The sequence below is a fragment of the Notothenia rossii genome, assembly GCF_949606895.1.
Source record: "Notothenia rossii genome assembly, chromosome: 7".
Lineage (NCBI taxonomy): Eukaryota > Metazoa > Chordata > Actinopteri > Perciformes > Nototheniidae > Notothenia > Notothenia rossii.
Window position 1 is genome coordinate 28,450,239 of NC_136905.1, and position 9,741 is coordinate 28,459,979.

Below are 9,741 nucleotides of genomic sequence, written 5' to 3' on the forward strand. Positions count from 1 at the left end.
TGGTAATTGAGGACACAAGTTATCTAAATGACTAATGTCATCTTTATGGCTTTCAGAAAGGACAGGAGACCGACAGGTGACTATCAAAGGACTAGCAGCAGCAGCAGCAGCAGCAGCATGATGACGATGATGTTAAATGTGTTGTTTTAGGAACATCCATTGCAAATATATGGAATTCAATAAACATTGAATAGCATATCATGCAGTTTGTCTGTGCCTTTTCCTCCGTGTTGTCCTGGTTTGCTGTGCTGCCTCCTAGTCGCCACCATGGTTTGCTGTACTGCCTGGGGATTCTCAAATCGCTCAGAGAAAGGAGTACGAATGTACGGCTTCCCCACTGACACAGAGCGGAGGAAAAAATGGCTGGCTCAAGTCAGCAGGAGCAATTTCACGACCAACAGCAAAAAAATATGTGAGGTAATTATATACAAACACTGCATTTGCACTTTGTCACAAAACGAAAACCACACCATTGGGAAAGCTTAATGTTTTGTTTAATACAAAAAAACAGGGAAAGGCTTGAAAAACACTGAGAGTTGACACTCAGGGTGCAGGGTGAGGGTCTCAGTGCAGGTATTCAGGCTCCATTGAATCCCCCTCTGGTTCTTGTGCTGAAAGAGGGAGTAACAGACAGGAGAAAGGGTTATACACACCTATATAGCACACCTATTGGATGGGAAATTGCCTTGGGGAGATAAGGTGTGGTCTTTGTTCCCAACTGAAGTTATGGAATTTTATTATTTGTGAGTTTAACAAAGTATGACAAATGGCATCAGTAACAGATGTGATATGAATTTTTATAAAGTTGTCTCACATTCTTGGTCATATTTTATATACAGTATGTAATGAGTATAACATGTCCAGTAAGTATAAAGTGTTTCCTAATACTGTGTATTCAACCACTATGGAATATGTATGTGGGCAGACAAAACTGAGTTGTTCTGTGTTTGAAGTAACCTCAAGTCACTCCGCAGGCACATTTTGATGCAGACCAGTTTGTCAAGACAACAAAGGGCAAGACTAGGCTGAGAGCAGAGGCTATACCCACCATCTTCGTGCATCGCCCTGTGGTCAAAAAGAGAAGGGCCACTGCACCACGATTCACCCCGGGACCTGTATCTACAAAGCACATAGCTCATGATAACAGCTATAGTTTGAAAGGTGACACAGGTATAATAAGTATGAACTCTTAGTAACAAAAGTCATATTTCTTATTTTTAAGTGGTATAATATTTTAAATGTTCGAATATCTACAGTGCCATGTCTTCTACTTACATTAGTCTCAAAGATTGAGGGAAGAAGGGATGAGGAGACTGAGAGAAAGGAAAGTGAGGGTGAAGAAAGAGAGGACATGGCTAGTGAGGAGAGACAGGGAGGGTGGACACCACCCACTCAGCCAGCATACGAGGGAACCAGCAGCCAGTCAGCATACGAGGGAACCAGCAGCCAGTCAGCATACAAGGGAACCAGCAGCCAGTCAGCATATGAGGGAACCAGCAGCCAGTCAAACAGATCTATTAAAAAAATTAAAGAGACAATTAAAGAGCCAAGAAGGAATCACCAAAAAAGCAAAGTCTGCACTAAAAAAAAACAGGAAGGCAAATGCAGCTCTCAAGAAAACAATGAAAATTAGAGACAACAAATATAAGAAAACGTTTTCAAAAGACCAACTTAAGGCATTAGGCAGACTCACCACAAAGGGGATGAAATGGAGCAATGAGACAATTAAGAAGGCTTTAAAAATTTGCTTTGCGTGCAGACCAACGGGTTACAAAACTCTGCAGGAATTGCAGATTCCCCTTCCAGGAATAAGGACACTGCAAAGAAGGATGCAATGTGTTAAGTTTGAGCCTGGTGTGTAACAGCTAACATCACTGCCCCTCCACCCGTAACATCACTGCCCCTCCACCTGCCAACATCACTGCCCCTCCACCCGTAACATCACTGCCCCTCCACCCGTAACATCACTGCCCCTCCACCCGTAACATCACTGCCCCTCCACCTGCCAACATCACTGCCCTCCACCTCCTAGCACCCAGCCAGAGGAGCGCAAACAAAAACAAGCAAGGTGTCCCGTCATGTACCTGGAAGTTTGGGTTGGCAAAATGGAGTAAGAGAGGGACTTGAAAAACCTTGGTGGCTCTCTACTCATGTTGTTACAGTTGTCTTGGTTACAGCTCTCAAGATTTTTTTGTGCCATTTCCACATCTTTAGAAAATATGAAATAAATGAAGTGAAATCAACCTCTTCTCTGGAGAACAAACTTTGATTTCTCTGTCTTGTGAGTTTGCAGTCTTGCAGTTTTGCTCCTCCACCTGTAACATCACTGCCCCTCGACCTGCCATACAGTAGGTTACTAACACGATTACTTATATAATACAGTGATAGAATACATGTTTAGTATGCTTACTTATATAAAACAGTAGTATTAAACTTACCTTGTGTTTTCACTCTCACTTAAGTCCCTCTCCCTTTGCCATCAATCCAAAATCAGCTGAGCTGCAACATTATACAGACAGGTAATAATCAACATAATCACAAGGACACAATATGGCTCTGCTAAAAACACTCACTCTTACGGAGCCCTGGAGGGTTCATAGAGAGAAAAATAAATAAAACGTGGCCACGTTTTACTTTCTCGTTCGCACGAGATACCTTCTCGTGCGCACGCTTTAGTAACTCGTGCGCACGAGTTACTAAAGCGTGCGCACGAGTTACTAAAGCGTGCGCACGAGTTAATAAAGCGTGGCCTCGTTTTGTGTGTGTGCGCGCTGAAGTATTATTTGAGTTATTTGAAGTATTAAAGTAACGTGTTATGGCAGGAAAGTTCAATCTGGTATATTCATTTTAATGTCACCTTATATAGAATATGTGTTAAACTTGTGATTTCTGCATTGAGTGACTTCTGCCTAGCAGATACCAAGAAGAGGCCCCTAGGGTCTCTCTGTTAATTATCAATAGTGCTTGCAATTAACAGGGGAAGTCCCAGATACATTTTCAGATAATGTAGTTAAAGTCTTGTAGAATTAATGTTTATCTCCTACACATCCTGCAGGCCTGGAGACTTGGGTCACCCAGCAGTAACCAAGATAAACGTCCTTTTGAGCTTATCAATAAAATGTATTCATTCCTAGCAAGCTGACTTTGGGGTGAAGGGAAGTTCAGGGAAGCCATTAAGCCACAAGAACAATTAAACTTCTGTTAATCAACCAAAACTCATGACTTTCAGGGGACAGGACATTCGGACCTATAACCAGGGTCACTTCCTAGAGAATATGTGTGTGTATTTCTTACTGTGATCAGATGTCCTGTATAATCATTTATCAACTATTCCTGTATTAGTGTTTTATTTGATTCCTCTGCTTTTATTCTTTCATATGTGGGTACTGGAGGGCTACAAACAGTGTGGAGAAATTAGCTTAAACATGTTTTATTACTCTATGGGAAATGGAAGCAGCATGTCAAATGATCAGGGAAATCTACTTGTTTTAAATAGATGTGTGTGGTTGATTACTTTGTATTAATAATAACAGTATGTGTAAAGGAAGCTGGAAATATGCAATGTGAAACCTTTTATTTGAAATAAAGATTCTGCAGGGAATATTCTTAAAGAATAGCTCAAGTGTCTGGAAGAGCTGCAGGCTAAATGAGTGTGCGGTACTTTTTACTGCTTGAGATCAGAGCTGATGTTTTCCTCTTGTTATTATTGTTTGAGGTTAAGGTAACTCACATGTGTTATTTGTATAATCCAACTATAAAAAACTATATCTTAAAACTATCTTTATAAAATGCCAAAAGTATGTGAAACTTGCAAGGAGGGGTTTGTTATCTCGAATGTAAGGGTCGCCTCTGGCTCGCGCTGATTGGCTGTCTTTTCTAAGTGGAGGACCCCTCGGGGGGGGGGGGGGCAGCCGCATAGCTCCTCCTGGGGTTTTGGATATAAGCCGATGCTTTCTTTAGACGAGCCTCTTCTTTTCTTCAAACTGACCAGATCCGTGAGATTGGAGGAGGAGCAGGAAGTACTTCCTTTGTATTTGTATTTGTATCTGTATTTTGTATTGTTACTGTTTATCATTAAAGCAAGATTATTTTGTAGCTTGTATTCTGGTGTTTCTTAATCCCTTCCTTTTCACGAATTTACCCAGCTTATCAAACGACACGCGGAGACGAGGTTGGTTTTCAACATCCTCCAAATCTCCAACAGCGCGCACGTGTGTGTGTGTGTGTGTTTGTGTGGGGTGGGGTGGGGGGCGGCATTAGTTTATGATAGTATCGTTCGTTCCGGTGTACTCCGGCAGGACTATCACATCGAGATTAAGATTAAACGAATTTCTTTCACTTGGGAATACACATATAACTATGGAGAACCAGATTTGTGTAAATTACTGTTCGTGGTCATTTGAAAACAAATGCCGGTGGTGTCGGACGGACGGACGCACGCACGCACGCACACACACACACACACACACACACACACACACACACACACACACACACACACACACACACACACACACACACACACACACACACACACACACACACACACACACACACACACACACACACACACACACACACACACACACACACACACACACACACACACACACACACACACACACACACACACACACACACACACACACACACACACACACACACACACACACACACACACACACACACACACACACACACACACACACACACACACACACACACACACACACACACACACACACACACACACACACACACACACACACACACACACACACACACACACACACACACACACACACACACACACACACACACACACACACACACACACACACACACACACACACACACACCCCGGTGACAGGACATCTCCTTCATAAAACGAGGCGGAATACTCTGGTAGTTCGATGTGTGTATAGGTGTGTGTGGTTAAACGTAGCAGCCTCGATCTCTATTCAGCGGTTCTAATGAAGGGAAACACAATGAAGTAAACAGTAAAAGGCACAGCTCTTTGCAGCTGGTGCTGCTCTTCTCAGATTCTGCTGAGTTACACGTTACTGCCTCCAGAGCCCTGTACCAAGGGCGCCGGAAGCGGGGGGGCCAGGGGGCCATTGGCCCCCCCACTTTTCAGCCCTGCCCCACATTTTCGCAGCAGCAGATGCCACGTACAAATCCCTTTTCAATAATTCCCCTCTATTCTAAAGTCGCATCTAAAACGCGATCTGATCTAGCTGTGTATATTTTGTTATTTTTGATTGTTATATTCAATCTCACTAGCTACAGGCATGTTTGAAGCTTGTAAAGGGAAGATGACAGCTCTCACTCACCACTCTGCTGTTCCTCAGCGCCGCTCCCCCTCCCTCCCGCTGAAATTATGAATGTAAGGTACAGTAATCATAGATAACACGGCAAGGTCCGTTACAGTTTGTTTTTATCTGATTTCAAATAGGCCTAAGCAAATTCTTGGCTTTCAGAATATTAAACTTGTTTTCGGCAAATTCAGATGATAAATAGGCCGACAAATTTGAAGCTTGTAACGGCATAATTACAAGCTGAGAACGGACTAATTTAACGTCACTGCAGGCATAACAACAGCCGGTGTTTCTCGTGAGTGTTTTCCCCAGGAAACAAACACAATACACACAAACGCAAAAATACAGAAACACACACGTATCGCGGCGCGGAACACTGTAAAAATCCTGTTTCAATAATTCCCCTCTACTCTAAAGTCACATCTAAAACGCGATCTGATCTAGCTGTGTATATTTTGTTATTTGTTATTGTTATATATATTCAATCTCAGTAGCTACACGCATTTTTTAAGCTTGTAAAGGGAAGACCACAGCTCGCCTCTCACTGCTCTGCTCTTCCACAGCGCTGCTCCCCCTCCCTCCCGCTGAAATTATGAATGTAAGGCACATAGTAATCATAGATAACACGGCAGGGTCCGGCAGTTTGTTTTCATCTGATTTCAAATAAACAAAGTCTTGGCTTTCAGAATATTAAAATTGTTTCGGCAAATTCAGATGATAAATACAGGTTTGAAGCTTGTAACGGCATAACAAGCGGAGAACTGAGTAACTTAACGTCACAACAGGCATAACAACAGCCGGTGTTTCCCGTGACAGCAGTAATCTAAACGAAAATATCTTCCCTCCGTAGTATTTTGATCATTTGCTCCGCTAATAATCAATCAGATTGATGGATTCCAGAGAAGAGAAAACTTTAAAGGCCTTTTTCTCAAAATGATGACTCTGTAACAGTCATTATATAATGTGACATATTTTGCTTAATATTTGGAGTAGCCTACAAAAACAATCCTGATATCATTAAAAAGCTCGGAATCAAAATGTGTCTTCGGGTCAATGCGACTGATTTCGATGGAGCAGGTCATTTTGCATTAGGTCAAATAAAGCAGGCAGACATAACACATAACAGGAAGAATATGTACATTTTAACCCAATCAAATAGGACATTGTCACACCATTCAAATGTATCCATGTAAATTACAACCAATAAAAAAGCTTAGATTTTTTTTATTTGTTACGTTATTTACTTTATTTGTTACGTTGTTCTGTGTGTCAGCCGTTAACCTAGATAGAAAGAATGTATAGCCTACACTTGCAAACATGTCAGAAGAACCAGCGCAGAAGAAAACTAAATACAGTCAATCTAAACTTACATTTAACAACTGGAAGTTCACATCCCTGACATCCACATCTCCGGAGCCTTGACCTTCTTCAAACAGCGAAGCCTGATGAACCCAAAAGCAGTAGCTCTGCGGCCGCAGAAACTGTCAAAACCGCCGCCGCCCCCACCGCCGCCGTTGTTGAACCGAAACAGGCTGGTTCCGACTGCATGGAGGTTTGTTGTCGGGACATTGAGGCGGGTAAAGCTGTACAGCTAACTATCGGAAAAAAGGAGACCGCTAGTAGATTATTTGGGCAAAGAGAAGGTACAACGTAGAATGGTACAAAATCAGAGAGTGGTTAATTATTTGCAAAACCACTAAAGTGATAAATTGCGATGTTAACAACCTCATGATAACCTCATTTTTTTTTTACTTAGGATCATACCTGTAGTCTAGAAAAAGGTAAATGTGTGCATTTTATTATAAAGTTGTGTATATTTAGAGACTGTTGCAAAAACTAAGAAGCTTATAAACATCAGGTTTAAAACTAAAAGAGCTTTATAAAAAACACAATTAAAGATGTTTGGAGTTTTATTTGAGTTATTCATTTACATTTTTTGCCAAAGAGATGCTGATTTGAAACCGTTGTTAGGCCTACATATTACGGTATTTCCTGTTTCTGCCGGAAAGAGGGGAGTTTGTCCCAAAGCTTGCCGCTGTATTTACTCCCTCCATCTGACAGGAGGGAGCCTGTCACTCCGTCACGGAGGGGGAGTGTGTAGGGGTAGGGTGTAAGGCGTGGTTTGGGATTGGGCCATACAGTAGGCTACACACACACTTTTTTTGGCCCCCCCACTTCTAAAATGAATCTGGCGCGCCTGCCCTGTACTACGGAGCCAGTTCAACAGACCCTGGATATGTTCGATTTACCCGGCTTAACTAGCCCTAACAAACGCAATGTCGATAAGCGGTCCTGCGAAGCTGGTTATCAACTCAGTAAATCAACCAGGGTTTCTCTGACCGGCTGAGAGCACGTCCACGTGAAAGGGACGGGGTTAGCAACATTTGACCAATCACAAACATGGAGACGCGTGCTGACAGCGCAGTGTCATACTTCATGAATGAATAGTGTAAATAGCGAATCCTGCTTCGTAGCACAGGCCACTGGTGCCGCAGAGATTTCATAAAGTGAAGGAGGTTTTCCTTCTATAAAACAGCTGTGGGCAGCAGATACTTGAGTCACGGACAGGAATCCCTCAATTTAAATAAAACAAGGCCAAGCTTTATTAACTCGTGCGCACGCTTTATTAAATCGTGCGAACGAGAAAGTAAAACGTGGCCACGTTTTATTTATTTTTCTCTCAATGAACCCTCCAGGGCTCCGTACACTCTTACACGCACCAAAGTTATATTTATCTAATATTTAACTCCCTCCACCCCCGCATACAATCCCGTTTATAAGCCCCTCTTCTCTAATTCAACAACGTTGGACGAAATGACATTAAGAGAACGGAATTTACAATTAAAAGGCTGTTCAACGTGTGTTGCTAACTTGATCCGGTATCCTAGCTTTATCTGTTATCTGTAAACGTTCCCTAAATCTACTAATTTAGGGATAATCCACTGACATCCTTTAATACACATATTAATTTGAATCAGATGTACTGATAATATCCGCCATATAAATCTTTAAACTTCTTCTTACCTTTAAAAGTCCGTCACGAACGGTCTATTATGCTGCAACTCTACAGCTCTGCTAGCCTTGGCGCTAACTTCCGGGGAACGATTGAGAGGCTCCACGATCCGCCATTGCTGTAAAAAAGTGGTCCATTGGAGTGAACGGAGATGACGTAACTCTCAGTCTATACGGCGCTGGTTGCTAGGTTACTAGCTGGGTGTTCTCCAATAAGGGGCCGGGGGAAACAAAGTTAGTGATTACTGGTTCCATGTTGATTTAATTCAATACAAATTGTTGGGGGGAACTGAAAGGCTATTACCGTATTGGTTACTTTGCACCCCGGACATTTCCCCCAAAACACATTTAGACGCTATCGCAACACAGAAGTACCTTTCAAATCCGATCATTTTTAAGACTTTCTAAATCATATTTAAGACCTTTCTTATTAGTTTGGTCATATTTAAGGCCTTTTTAAGGCCTTACATTCAGATTATCAATTGTAAGACTTTTTAAGACCCCGCGGGAACCCTGAGGAGACTAAATACGAACATTTAGAACCACGTCTGTGTCTGCATATATGCAGACACAGACGTGGTTCAGAAACACAGAAATATTAGAAAACAGACCATCAAGGCAAAACATCTAGTTTGATGGATGCTGTCAAAACTACAATAATGTGTGTGTGTGTGTGTGTGTGTGTGTGTGTGTGTGTGTGTGTGTGTGTGTGTGTGTGTGTGTGTGTGTGTGTGTGTGTGTGTGTGTGTGTGTGTGTGTGTGTGTGTGTGTGTGTGTGTGTGTGTGTGTGTGTGTGTGTGCTGTCCCCGGCTGTTTGAAGAGCAAGCATGGGAAACAAAAGACAGTGTTTACCTCTTTGCATCCAGCTAGTCACACAGTTACAATCACACTCCCTGTAATTGACATAATTAATAGATAGTTTGGCTTCTCACCATCATTTGCTGTGGCCCACTGACGTTAACGATCGTAACTGAAAGGCTGCCTGTCAAACGTAAACATTCAGCCACGTGACTCGCAAACTCTCGCGAGAGTTTTACACAAGACGGATCCTTTCTAGCCATAAGCCTGCACCGGGCGCTGATTAGATTTGACGACGCTGATTGGCTGAAATTATGTTTCGGAGCCATAGCTTACAGATAGCAACAGTCAGCTGCTAGTGGCTGCTGCTGCACTGGTTGAGGGCTCCTCTCTTAGCGCCCAGACGAGAGAGGGTAATGATACACGGGCAAGGCCGGGCAGGAAACATGTGACTTATCAGTAACTTTAGACATCGTAAAACCATTTTAAATGAGATTTTATTGTAGATTATACATTTTACTGATACCAATTATATAATATTTACCTTGTCATTCAAAATTAAAAATTAAAATATATATATTTAAAAAATAATAATAATAATAATTTTAATTTG

General features: G+C 42.1%; 2 long non-coding RNA genes across 9 annotated transcripts in view; one reads left to right on the forward strand and one right to left on the reverse strand.

The window, feature by feature from the left end:
* LOC307047016 overlaps nt 1–2,551 on the forward strand; it is a 228,609-nt gene extending 226,058 nt beyond the window's left edge. For both annotated transcript variants that reach the window (XR_013810315.1, XR_013810316.1), the window contains exon 2: nt 57–2,551. This is a non-coding gene — a long non-coding RNA (uncharacterized lncRNA). The remainder of the gene's footprint in view (nt 1–56) is intronic.
* LOC307047012 lies at nt 478–9,350 on the reverse strand. Of its 7 annotated transcripts, none has more exons than XR_013810306.1 (6): nt 9,263–9,350; nt 8,343–8,449; nt 5,334–6,909; nt 1,694–2,499; nt 1,049–1,514; nt 478–611 (listed from the first exon to the last, which is right to left on the reverse strand). It is a non-coding gene; the product is annotated as an uncharacterized lncRNA (long non-coding RNA). The 7 variants fall into 7 exon arrangements; XR_013810307.1 differs by having other exon boundaries at nt 5,334–6,913; XR_013810308.1 differs by lacking the exon at nt 9,263–9,350 and having other exon boundaries at nt 1,694–2,356; nt 2,439–2,499; nt 5,334–6,913; nt 8,343–8,509.
* Between the last annotated feature and the right edge of the window lie 391 nt (nt 9,351–9,741).